Genomic DNA, 14412 nt, shown 5'->3' on the forward strand with positions numbered 1-14412 from the left:
CGTATTTAAGGAATCCTCTCCCAAGCCATTTTAACACAATCCATGAAGTAAAGTTATAATGCTATTTTGAGAGCCAAATCCATACTAAAGCCATCTATCCACACCAAAAATCCACACTCATCCATTGAAGCCTTTTGGAAGCATATTGAGCATACATCCTATCCATTTAGATAAAGCTACTCAACAAGAGAGCTTCTTATTGAGAGAGTCCATTAATGGCTCATATTCTCAATTGAGAGCTCATCTTAGTCTATCTTGAAGTTTATGAATTTTGTTTAGTTTGTAGAAGCTTTATTTAAATTTGGTTTCTATTAGCATACTAACATTGCTCATATACAGGTTGCACCTCTAATATTTCATGCTCTTTGTACTGAAAATGTTTGCATGCCAACATTGTCAATCCCACTGCTCCAAGGACAAATATGGCACCACCAATAGCGACTCTAGCCAACAATCCTGCTGACAGCATTGTTACTTGAGAAAAGTTACATTTCACAACTCTCTGCCACAGATTGACATCATATCACTGAGATTTATTTGAACCTTTATGCCATCATGGAGGTCGATTTCATCAAAATACATTTGAGGATCAGAATATATATTCAAACTCAAATAAGAACTAAAACCCAAGCTTGACAAGACCACATGACTCCAATATTGCCAAAAAAAAATGGGTGACTTAAAGTCAAGCAACAGCTGGCTTCGACTGGGGAATATGCACTACAAAGTGCATAGAGAATCCAGCATCTCTGGTTAAAAAAGTGCCTTCAGCATTGGGTTGCGGAGTCTAAACCAAAGAGACAACGAGAGGTTGCATACAGAGAGAGCGGGGTGATATGGAAAACTGAAAACACAAGCAGGAAAAAAACCAACAACGAAAGCGAGAAAAGACTACACTACAACACAACAAAACTGGAAAGCAAAACTTATTTACAAAAGGTGAGGAGACCCCACCAACAAAACCCAAAGCAGAGAAAAATTCATATGTGGCCATTTACAAGAAGAGAGAAATATGAACCTTTATAGCAAAGAGGAGAATGCTTCACCAGATTGTAGCAACATTGATATCCTTTGGCCACCCCTTTACTACTGATTTTGATTCCAAGATCAATCTGCAACATAGTGACCAACATAACCTTGCCAAACAGCCATGCCTCAGCATATACTTCTAATTGCTCTGTATTTATTTGCATACTATCTTTCACATGCTCTATTCTGTTTTGTGAAGAAGAAAACTCACTGGACTCTGAAAACATCATTGAATCATACTTACATATGTTATCCTCAACTTTGTCACTTATAACAAAGATATCAATATTCAAATCCAGACTGGCAGGATATTCAAGCAATTCCAAATGCACTGCTTGAAAACACTCACATTCGTTTACTCCATTATAGCTCTCAGCAAAGATATCACCTTTCAAATCAGAATGAACATAATTAGAAAATTGAATAGCTTTTTGAAGTGAACTAGCATCATACCAATCATAGGCTTTATTATTGGCAACTTAAGATTTCAAAATGGGGTTGAAATTGAAGGTTTCTTCATTTTCTACAGCATGCATCCAGGTTGAGACATCTTCTTCATTTGCTACAGCAAGATGTTAATCTAAATTCACAATTTTAATATCTAGATTGATTATGGAAGAGGACTCACATATGATTGGTACCATAACTTGATTAAATTTTATTTCAAGATTAGAAAAATCTTCATTTATTTCTCTATCTTTCTGTAGTACTTCATTTATGTGTTCAAAATCTATTGTCGCATTGATTTCTTCAACATTATTTTCAATAAGCTAGATATCTTTTTCATTCACAAACAATTGATTAGCAAAATCCATCATTGTATCATCTTCAAAACAAAATGTTTCAAGAATCCAATCTTTATCAGTCATAGTGAAAAAAGAATCATCACTATTACGTTCTTCCATAGCATCAAAAATTCCATTTTCAAAAAGTCCATCAGCCTTACAATAGTTTTCAGGAAAACACTTTGACAAATCATCCACATTCTTTTCATTCGATTCACAGCTTTCATCAACACAAGGAAATGAAAACATAGATACATCTTCAATTTTGTTTACCTTTTCTTTTTGATCTTGAAAAATCTCTATAGGCTGAAAACATTCTTTTTGCTAATGACTCTCCCAGGGTAATTCATTGCTCCTTTCATCCGTCTTGTAAAAAGGTACTTGATCATTTGAGGCTTGAGGTTTTTTTTAAATATCAAAACAATTATCTCCATTTATTTCTCTTTCAACTCTGCTTATCATCTCTTCAACCATATTTTCAGCTTTAGTAAAACATGACCTCACTTTCTTTTCAACATAAGACTCATCAAGAGAATTAATCATTATTTTTTCTTTAAAACAAATAGATTCTACCATGGGATCCTTGTTGACCAATCCTTTATCACTATGAGGAATACCTTTGTTTGCTGACAGTTGTATTTTTGGAAACCAGGACATCTCTTGTTTTTCAAGAATCGAACCACTAGTTGTCATGGACTCTTCATTTTTCTTACTAATTATATCTTCTTCGAAAAAATTCTCTGCAGCCTTAAGTGATTTAACTAAGTGAGATGATTGCTCATTGTGCCTATGAGCAATATTATCTTCAATCATTGATTCATATTTTTGTAATAGGTTTGGCTATAGTCTACATGCAAATATGATCAGAGTATTGTATTTGTGTGTTTAAAACAAGGAAAGGTTTTGTTATGAATCAGAGCATTTGGGCAACACTTTTCTGATTACTTTCAATCGAAGTATTGTTATGATCAATTTTGAGCACTTTCTTGTATTCTTGGTCAAATAGTGATTGGGAGATAGATCAGAGTACTGTCAACTGATCCTATTGCAAAGGTTTGAATGTTCAATCTTCATTTTTGATCTCATGTCATTGCATTTGCATAACAAATAGCATTCTTGCATCACCAATGTTGGGAAGTCATAGGATGCGTGAGTCCCTAAAATTGGATAGGATTAGAATCTAAATCTGCTTGAGTTAGTCCTCGATAGGATTAGCTTGGTTTTGCCTCTGCTGTTCTCTGGTTAAGAACATACCCTGCAGTAGGAATTAGAAATAAAACATATCTCATTGAATATCATTTACATAGGGAGTTGTACCTCAATTTAGAGGGAAACTAGATATTCTTAGAAACGGTTTCCCAACCGTTGTGTAAAGTTGTTCTTTGTTACAAGTTTGGGCACATAAAAAGAGGAAAAGAAGAAGGACAATCTGTTTACCAACATGGTGTAAGTTCTAGTTATCTCATTTGCAAGTGTTCTCTATACATACAAAATGGAGTCTACATGCATATGGTAAAGCATAAAGTGGACAAACTAGTTGCTTGAGTAAAATTCTTTAGTGAACTTGTAGAAAGTTACGAAATATTGATAAAAGAATAAATTGCAACCACCACTTCCAAACAATAAAAAAATACAAACTTGGACACTCTGTATCTATCACCTCTTCTACATCTTATTCTCACTCCCCCTCTATAGGCAGGCACTCCAGCTGTCCACACAGCCCTTGTTACATACAATACTATAACCCATACCTTATGAATGTGATAGGGTCCCTAATATATGCCTTTCTATCTGTCAAAGGAACCAGTAAGAACAAAGAAACTTGTAGATTGTTTGAAAGATTTTGACACTTGTGAGAAATATCTTAGTTAGGCCTAGGGACACTTTTCACTTGTTGTCCTCAAAAACTTCATTGACATACCCATTACACTAAGGTACAACCCAACATTTGAGCTTATATAACCTACCTCTATTGTTCTACCTTGCTTTGCCCACTATTCTAACTATTGGCATAGTCATCACTATTGCTCTCGCTGTCAGTGTTGCTTTGGTCTGCATTTCTATCCATGATCACAGAGCTCTGAATCTGCAACATTTGTGGCTGCATCTTCCCTTCTAACATTAGCACCACTTGCCCCATGCTTGGCCTGACCCCTTCATCCTTTTCAATGCATAACAAACCCACAATACTTGCTCTTCGTACATCTTCAATATTGCATCCACCTGGCACGATACCCTCTTCCACAACATTTATCGTATTGCCATTGTAAATTTCAGTTGCAGCCCAGGCAGGAAAGTAATACTGATTTGAATCTTGCACATTAAAATCTAGACTTCTTCGACCTGAAATAATTTCTAAAAGCGTTATACCAAAACTGTACACATCAACCTTAGGAGTGATCGGAAGACCGGAGATCCATTCTGGAGCCAAATACCCTCTTGTCCCTCTCATTGTAGTGAGGACGTGGCTGAAATCTCTACCGACAAGCTTTGCCAACCCAAAATCTGCTAACTTCGGTGAAAAGTTGTTGTCCAAAAGTATGTTCTCAGGTTTTACATCACTGTGAATGATGCGATGTCTGCACTCCTCATGGAGATAAGTTAATCCTCGCGCGGTGCCTAAAGCAATCTGGAATCGGGTCTTCCAATCGAGTACCTTTTGTTTGCCTACAGAATTACTATTGAAGAGTAAGGAATTCAGAGAGCCATTCGGCATGTAATCATAAATCAGAAACCTTCTCGATCCCCGTGCACAAAATCCTCTCAGCCTGATCAAATTCACATGCTGTATATTGCCTAGAGAACTGATTTCTGCTCGGAATTGCTTCTCATCTTGTCTGGAGCCCTTCAATTTCTTCACGGCCACAAGTGTACCGTCTATTAGGTGTCCTTTGTACACGGTGCCGAATCCTCCACTCCCCAGCTTTGACCTGAAATTTCTAGTTGCAATCTTCAACTCCATGTAGCTATACATTCTTAGAAAAGAATTTGAAGGATCTGAACTCCTCGGCAAAGATTCTGGACGATGACTTTGCCGATGCCGACACCTCTGCCATAATGAAATTGAAACGATACCAAATACAACGGTGAGAGCGCCAACAATGCCTAGCACTGCGCCCACAATACTTGTGTCTATGTGTTCTGATGAGGTTGGGACAATCTTTGGAAGCGCAGAGGCAGAGACTCGAATAGAAAATGTTGAATTACTTTTGATCTCTGTTGTATGCATGTTCAACAAATCTCCTGACCAGATTTGGCAGGGCCCTGAAGGTGGACTGAAAGCAAACGCAGTGCAGGAGCAGTTAAGGAGGCAGGCTTTCTCGCAATCTTCCTTTGTGGTTGCAGGGTATGAGGATGCGGAATCAGCATCAGGCAAAGTGACGCTGGGTTCCAGGAATCCGTCCGTGCTGCCATTTTTAGGGTCGCAGTTTAAGGGGCTTTCCCGAACACAACCGCCCGCCCACGACTCTCGCGACTCCCAGGAGCCCTTGTCTTTTGGAGTGAAGCCCTCCACGCAACTGCAGAACTGGAGATTGTTGGAGTTGCAGCTTCCGTAGGCGCCGCAGAGACCGTATACATTACATTGATCCCTCGGTTGAGACCAGAGCGCGTTCCATGTAGTTCCGTCAGCGAGCAGTGAAAATAGCTGTAGTCCTCCGGACTTAACTAGGACGACACGTGAGAAGTCATGTTTGATATTCGTCACTGCATATGTGGTATACAAATCAGACTTTGTATCTTCGACGGTGAGATTCAAGAAGTTCCCCTTGCTCGACATTTCTGGAACTTGACTGAAAACTTTGCCGTCCCAAGTTCCGCCTGCCCAGTACTGCTTTGAATTGTTCCATGTCAGCACGAATTGATTGGAATCCACGTGAAAGGAGAAGAGCCCGGATGCAGGGTCGGAGGAGTTTTTCCAACAGACCAGTTTTTGCTGCCCACCAAACCACATCCCTGGCAACCACGTGTCGGTGGGATGGTCGAAACTCTGCCAAACGATCTCAGATTTGTTGGCATGACCGAACATTACAAAATTACCAGAATCTAATATCACGGCTTGGGAAACCTTTTTGGTCACATTGACAGACCAGAGAGACGCGCCCGTTGCGTCAAACAGTCCAAGATCACCTCCTTCTGAAAGATTCAAAACGCCAGCACTGTTCTTCGCTGGAGACTCCCTGTTAGCCACCCAAACATAAGTCTTCTCTGTTAAATTTGCATACCAGATGCCAATATACCAGTTCTTGGTTCCACTTGGGTTGAAGAAACCCAATTCAAAAGTGCTATTCTTTGAAACGATTGTCTTGTTTCCAGAAATCGAGGTGTTCAAAGACAGAGTATCTCTGCCCTCGACTGCAGCAACACAGCTTCTCAGTTGAAGAAACACTGCAAAAACAACAAAAGCCAGGATTAAGCAGATTGTTTCCCTGATTTCCCCCATCGCTGAAATTGGAGCAAACCTCCCTCTCAGAGATAACCTTCAACGGGCCTAAGGGCGCTCACTAAAGAGGCCCATTTCACATCGAAGAGCTTGAATTACAATAAAGTGCAATAGTCAAGTCAAATTAATAGCGTGTGGAAATTTGTTTTTCAGGTTGAGAGACACGTAGCCTGGCAGATATGTCCAGTCAATTTTAGCCGTGTGTAAAGAAGTCAAAACTGTTATAGTTCAGCCAACAATAACATATACAGGATTAATGAGTTTGACTCAAAAAGGATAGGATTGAATTCTAATAGTGAGTTTTATTGCAGTAGAAAATATTTCCAACCAAATCAATAAAGTGTGATTTCACAGCCAACTTAATTATATGTGATATTATATACAAAAATTATCATCTCTAAGACTTAAAACTATTCATATTTTTTAATTAAATAATAAAAGACTTCTTATAATACATGGATAGAGAAACATATATTGTACACCCTTGGAATATCAGACTAAATTAGAATACATCATCTATAAAATCAATCCACACACAAAAATAAATAAATAAAATCAGTACATAATATCCTCAACTTGCTGAGTTGATTAAATCATTGCATGCAATGTCATAATACATTTATTAGTTGTTTTAGAGATATTCCTTGACAACATATACTTAAACTGCTACATAAATGATAAAATAAGGTTATGTGTATAGACAAATTAGGATAGTTAAGATAAACTCTCATCAAAAGATATAATAATATATTAGAAGTGTAGTTTTCCTTAATCTATATTATAGTGAAATAAAATTTAATTAATTTGTATTACTTAGATTCTAAGGTAAAATTGTAAGGGCAAAATGGTCAAAGTGGAGGCACACAACTGATCTGTGATATAAGTGCCTTCATGGACATGGGAAATCTTAGAGGGAAACTATCACTTTGAGCTTTGTGGGTTGATGGGCTCTAGGAGGCCAAGTTTACAAGATGAGAATATATCATTCATTTATTTTTTCAGGTACAACATTTCTTATTTCTTTGAGGAGGAGGAACACAAAATCTAAAGGAAATGTCATGTTCAATCTAATATTCTCACATTAAAAATACACTATGTGAATTTGAGAGAGGGTGAGATTGGAGGAAATATATATACCTATTTCTGAAAATTTGCACAAACGAGGAATGTAAGCCATAGGGAAAAGTGTTTCTAGCTGTAGAACATATTTTTACACATTATGAGTGCACGTTGAATAAAATAATGTAATATCTTAAAATTTATTATAATTATTTTAAACATTAATATTTATCAATTAAATATAAAAAATTAATATCAATTACAATAAAATAATATCACAATATTTAAAGTGGAAATAATTTTTAAAAACTATCAGATTTTTGTTGTAGTCTATGTATATTTACTTAAAAATAAAATTGTTGATTATATTTGTTTTAATTTTAATGTTTTTAAAAAATAATAAATTTATAAACTATAACTAAGATAAATTTTGATAAAAAAATATTTATAAAATATTTGGTTGATTTTTTATTTAATTAAAATTTGTAGAAGAGAGTATTTTTTAAACATATTTTTGTAAATTTTATACATATGATTTTTTTATTAAAAGTATTTACTTTTAATGTCTAATTTTTTGTATAATTAAAAAAAAAGTATCATTGAAATGGACATATTTTTTTTATAATTAATATTCATAAAAAAGTGTCTTATTTTTCTATAATTGATATTCATAAAAAATACACTTTTTTATAATTAATTTTCATTAAAAACATATTTTTTTTTCTTAAATTAAAGAAAAAAATAAATTTTATAAAAAAATAAATATTTTTTCTACACCTAATTCTCACGAAAAGAAGATATGTTTTTTTATAAGTAATTTTTACAATTTTTTTTTATATAGAAATAGATTTATTTTTTAATGAATAGATCTTTTCTATTAAATTAAAACTTTAAATATACATATTCACAAAAAAGGGGCCAGGGGAAATAGATATATTTTCAATTAATTCATATAAAAAACATTTTTTTTTTAATATCTTAGTTTTTGGACCTCGGATCCTATTGGTTGTGGTTCCATTTTAAAAAGTTATTTGAATTCACCTCTTGTGAATTCCTTTCCCCATGCCTTTCAGGCTTTATGTTATTTCTATGATCTTGTTGTTTTTTTGGTTGTATGAGTTCAGGCCCTTTCCTACATTACTTAATCAGAACTAATATAAAATTATTATTATACTTATTTAAAAATATAAATAAAACATTAAAAATGATTTATTTTTTAATTAAAAAACAAAGAACATACCTAGTCCATCCAAATGCATCTTTGTTCAAATGAGCCCTTCATGGGTGATTTAAGAGTTTTTATAGTTTTGTGGGATTCCATTCGAACTTGGTTGGCTAGAACCTTTGTGCACACATCGACACCCCATAGTGCCTAGTCAATGCAATGTAGGTATGATTGAACTAGGTTTGACACAACTTAATTCATTCATAACCTGTTTTACCATAATGCCCCAGTTTTCTCCAAATGTGACATTAATTTGTATTAAATGGCCCTTTTGTTAGCAATCATGTGATGTGAGAGCCCACTATCAATAACCAACTCAATGTTGTATTCCATGTGTGAAACCAATTTCTTTTCTCCTTCTGAAGTATGTTCTTTTAGTGCAAAAAATATTATTACTTCTTTATTTCTTCACACCCTTCATTGGTTACACCTTCATCAACTACAATATAACATTGTTTCTTTCTTTTCCCACTGTGTTGTGATCTTTTCTTTCTCCTCATCATTAGCACACTTGACAATATTATGTCATATCTTATTGCATGGGAAACACTTCAAAGGTACTTGTTGTGGCAAAAAGTCACCAATTGCCCATGCTTGGGATCCCCTTTGCTTACATAAATAGTCCTCTATGGAGCCTTCCCCATCTGCATGCAGTGGTCATGTGTTTAAAAACATAGATTCTCAATAATAGTAGAGCACAATTCAACGCATGGCAAGGATGGTCAAACCTAATTTTTTCTATGATTGCCTTGAAATCCCACTCTCCCAAGTTCTTGGAGCGCATTTTTGGAGTAATGGAGGAATTTGGTTGCCATGGATAAATTGCTTGGCACACTTCAAGATACACTCTCCTCATTGTCCGTAGCGCATTTTTCTTAACATGAGGAATTTTGTCCAAATCGAAGGAAACCAGGACACTCTTTCCAAGACACACTACTTCTTTTTCCTTGGACACATACCAATGCACTTCATAGATTTTTCATGATAATTAACATGAAATATCCAATTGTTTCCAACTGTTTGGGTAAAAAATAAAATGTTTCCAAAAAGTTTCTGAAATGTTCAAAAAATTGAAAAGTGTGAAAAAATCATGAAATTTTGAAAATGTGAAAAATCAAAGACATCCTAAAAATTCCAAAGGCAAGAAAAAAAGAAGTGTGGAATCCAAATGGTAAAAGTTTTGGAAAATTTTTAGAGCTCAAAAATTTCACAAGGATAAAAATCTAAAATCTTGGGAAAAATCCCAAAAGTGTGAAAAATTAGGAAAAGTTGAAATATCTAGGAAATTTGAGAAAATTTTCCAAAGTTTAAAAATTTGAAAGAAAATCAATCGAAATTGAAAAAGAAAAAGAATGGAAAATTCTTCATAAATGGAAAAGTTGGATTTTTTTTTAAAAATGATTTTTCAAGGAGATTTTTTTGATTTATAGAGGAAGTTAAATATTAATTTTATTGATATTTAATTTGGTTGTTTTAAAGAATAATACAAAAAAAAAAATTGGATTAAAGTTGGAAAGAAATTTGATATTTTTGATTAAAACATGGAAAATAATTAAATATTGATTTTAAGTGATATTTAATTTATACAAAATCAAAATAGGGTAAATGAAGACTTAGCTTCATCTTGAAGTTAAAAGCATCAATAATGGCAACTTTTTGAAAACAAATTAAAAAAGTGATAGATGGCACACGAAAGTTGGAAACCTTGGTGGCTAAGTAAAGCAACTACCTAATTTTAGCCTACAGCTCTAAAAGCAGCTTTTTTTTTGAAGTATAGTTTACATAAGAAACCCTTTCATTCATTCCTTCTCACACAAAAATTTGAAGAGAAAATTGAGAATAGGAGTGAAGTTCGAAGAGTTTGGAAAAAAGACTTTTAGGGAAATTTCTAAAATCATCAAGGAGTTTTTTAGGAATTTGTGACAAAGGATCTTGAATTTTATTAGGAAGGAACCTTTTTAGTGAGTTATGGAAAATTATGTGTTTCTTGTGGAAATATTGAAAAGTGAATCCCAAGAGGAATATGGAAGTTTTGGCAAAAATCCAAAATCTCTATCTTTTGGACATATTGTATTTATTTTTTATGGTTTCTCTGCATATTCTTATGTATGGAAAATTTTTATTTTGCAGGAAGGTAGAATTGTAGAACTTAGGGGAATGAGAGAAATGTGCAAACAATTAATAAAGAATGAAAGGAGAGGATTCTATCCTAAATCCAAAATTATGTCAAAGGGGGAAGAAGTCGAAGATACAAGCCTTGGTGGTCTTGATTTGAAAGAGTTTAATCAGAGAATTCTTGGATACAGTGACCATCATCCAATGCACCTAGCTACAAGAATTGTTGTTGTAGCTAGTTTCTTGCCTCCTTTTTAGTATCTAGCATTAATTGTGGAAAGTACCAAACACTATAGTCCGAGGGATAGAACCATCAGGGATTCTGAATGAAATATTCTAGCAGATTTTTCTCCAGCATCCATTTCTGAAATGTTTGGGATTCCTTCTCACCCAAGGATGGTCATTAAAACATAGGACCAAACACTTAGAATCTACACTTCTAGAGTCCATTTCTATGAAGAAATAATCAAAAAAAGATGGTTGAAAAAGAATAGATCGCATCATTCCAAGATTCATAAGGAAATAGTATGGCTAGACTTGCAGAGGGACTATAGTGACATGATCATGATGTTGAGTTGCATATTTGGCATGCTTCATTCTTTTAGATTTGAATCTTGGATGTGGTATTTTGTTGAGAAGGTGATGGAGGAAGGTGACATAATAGATTGGGCTAGGCTCATAAGTGACAATTTGAATGAACTGTTGATGAATCTAGAGCATACAAGGAAATTTCACATGAGCTTTTATATCATCTACATGCTAGCACAGAGAATGAATTATGATGGACTATGATATAAAGGACTAAGTGGAAGCAGAACCCAACACCTCAAAGTTCATGAATGCTACCTATAGTTGCATTTATATTTAAAGAATGATTACATGAGGGTTAATGATACATTTTCCATGTGCATGGTGAGAACACTTTGAAAGAGGATACATATGAGATTGTTAATTGGTGCAATGAAGTTTGTCGAAGATTAAAGTGCCTGGTTCATTCAGTTTCCCACCTTTTCATAGATCCAAGTTCATGGATTTTCCATGGAGCCATACAAACTTCACAGGTACCTAATGGACAAGATGGTCTTATTGGAGCTTACTCACCAACTTACAACCTATCACACAATTCAGAAAGGGAAGAAGAAGTTGGGATTGTAGTTCCCAAATCTCCATAGGAGAAGGAAAAATTGAGGTATGCCTATGTTTAAAGGTTGTAGAGAGATCATCAAATGAGCTCCACTTCTTTCATCTTCCACTTTATCTAAAAAGGAATGATTTTGATCCCTACAACAAGATAAAATTAGTAGTAGGATCAAAGTAGCAACACAAAGTTCACCTTGAAGACTTTTGGGCAAATGTGACATATGAGAATGAGATTAAAAAGAAGATGCATTCGAGATTATCATTGAACATTAATAGAACATGCAACATATTCAGGGTTCCTGATCAAATGGAGGAGGATCGAAACATGATGCAAAAGGGATTCAATCTAGAAATGATATCTTAGCCATATGATTGGAAAAGGAAAGAGGTTACAGACATGGAGGCTCTTTCAAAGCTAGTCTTGGATTTTGCAAAGTGGTGGATTGAGTGTAGGATTGAAAAATTAGTTGCACCAGCTAATGGATTAACATATAGGTTGCTTGGTCACTGACCACTTAGGAATGAAAGATCGGAAAAAATATCTAAAGGGACTATTGTAGAAAGAGGAACTCCATCTAAGGATGTAGGAACCAAGATAGGGAAAGAAGTGTCTCGAGAGAAGCATCCTAGGATTGAGGAAGTCATCCAAGAGCCTCAAAATAAGAAATAGAAACATGAAAATTCTCCTCTTCTCCGAGTCACACTCCAAGTGTTCAAGAGATAGAAAAATTTGAAAGGCAAGAGGTACAAACAAGCATAAGGATATTTGAGAAAGAAGAAAATTTGGATAGGTTAGTACATGATAGACTAACTATAAATTCCTATGAAAAATCTGTGCAAGAAAAAGAGAGAGATCAAGATATTGCTACAAAGGAAATTCTCAGTACTGTCTTAGAGCAAGAAATGATGAACATTGGAAATGGTCCACTAGAGGAAGAGGCTCCTAAAGTAGTAACACATCTTCCAAATGTTGAAGCCATAGTTCCTGAAGTAATGGTGGATAGTCGAGGAGGTGAAGAGGAGATCGACATTCGAGTAGTCCAAAGGAAAGAAAAATTAGTGATTCTAGGGGACCAAAGTATACCCATTCTAGAATATTTGAGGCAATGAATTCAAGTGAGTCAAAAAAGGAGGTTGATCTGGCAATTGGATTATAGGAAATTTTGACCGAGGAAATCGATTGGAAGAGAAAGGGAAAGAAAGAAGATATACTAAAGCTGTGAAAGGAGAATTAGGATCCAGAATCTTGTAGATTGCAACTCCTATGGTCGATAAGAGAAAAATTAGATTTCTCTAGAGGAATAATATGTTACAAAAATAAATCTTGGTTGTGGCTCCAAAGAGAAAATATTAGAAGAATTTAAGGACTCTACATAGGCTTTGAAGGATAGGTTGAATAGGTCAAAAGAAAGGTACGAGAGACAAAAGAGAAATTAAGGCCTTATGTCAGTACATCGATGGCTTGCCTCATCCAATAAGAGAGGAAGGTCCAATATTTGTCACTCCAACAATTGTTTCCACAGAAGTAGTAGATGACATTGACAGGATGAAGTGGACTTCTCAAGGTGCAAAGGTTTGGGTCAAAGAAATTCATGAGGAACCCTTTTAACATGTACAAGAATTAGTGCAAGTGCATAGTAGGGCATTAGCTACACTCTCTTGGATCCAATGCATGGAGGAATCATGGCTGGACAAACATATTTACCAAGATGAGGTGATTTCCGACATTCAGAATCCAATGGAGACCCCAAAGCAAGAATTGATCAATGGTCAAGTTATTAGTGAGGGGGATGGCTATGATTTTCTTCGATGGTATAGTGCAATGATCATAGCTAAGAATTTTTTTGAGAGATTCACCAAGGAATCCACTCGATAGAAGAAGATTTTTGACAACTTCAAGGAGGGGATATCCAACATAGTTGCATCCTTGTTATCGCAGAGATTAGTGGAAGAAGAAATGACAACTGATAATATGAAAGTCAAATTAGAGGAATTTTTTCAACTAAATGACTATGAAAGAGATAATTTTGAGAAATTCTCCATCTTTTTGAATATAATGGACACTACTCAGGATTTGTTACCAGATTGGAATGAAAGATTGGGAAAAGCAGAAAGAGCAATTGTGGTTCTAGAATTCAAGTAAGAATTTGCACCAAGAATTAGTATAGAGGAGTTGGAAAAAATGTTGTATCAATTTTGTGCCTTCAAGTGGGGGAATTAGGGATAGATGCATTTAATGCATAGTGGATGTTCTTAGTGGTCATTTATTGCACCCAACTCCCTTCCTAAACTAGCATGCATAGTGGGCATTTATTACCCACTACAGTAGTGGGTTCCTTGTTGCATTCATTTATATTTCTTTTCTTTTCCCTAACCCTAATTAGGACTAATGTGGCATGATCTTGCCCATTGGTTATTGCAAACATTTGGGTAGTCTGTTGTAATTGAGGACCTCTATAAGGGCTTCATTTCTCATTTGTAAGGGGCTTTTTTTATGAGATTGTTGCTATGAGCGACTGAGATAATAAAGGTTTAATTAGATCTTGGTGAATACTTGATATGTCTTAGTACTAGCTTGTTCTCTTAAATTCCTTCAATTAGATTAAGTTTAGCCTAGT

The 14412-nt window shown here is 34.9% G+C and overlaps 1 pseudogene; it reads right to left on the reverse strand.

The window, feature by feature from the left end:
• Window positions 1–3388: 3388 nt before the first annotated feature.
• LOC149554092 (G-type lectin S-receptor-like serine/threonine-protein kinase At2g19130 pseudogene) lies at window positions 3389–6308 on the reverse strand (annotated as a pseudogene).
• Between the last annotated feature and the right edge of the window lie 8104 nt (window positions 6309–14412).

The sequence above is a fragment of the Cupressus sempervirens genome, chromosome 6 (genome assembly GCF_028749045.1).
Source record: "Cupressus sempervirens isolate cs-2001-9-10 chromosome 6, ASM2874904v1, whole genome shotgun sequence".
Taxonomy (NCBI): domain Eukaryota; kingdom Viridiplantae; phylum Streptophyta; class Pinopsida; order Cupressales; family Cupressaceae; genus Cupressus; species Cupressus sempervirens.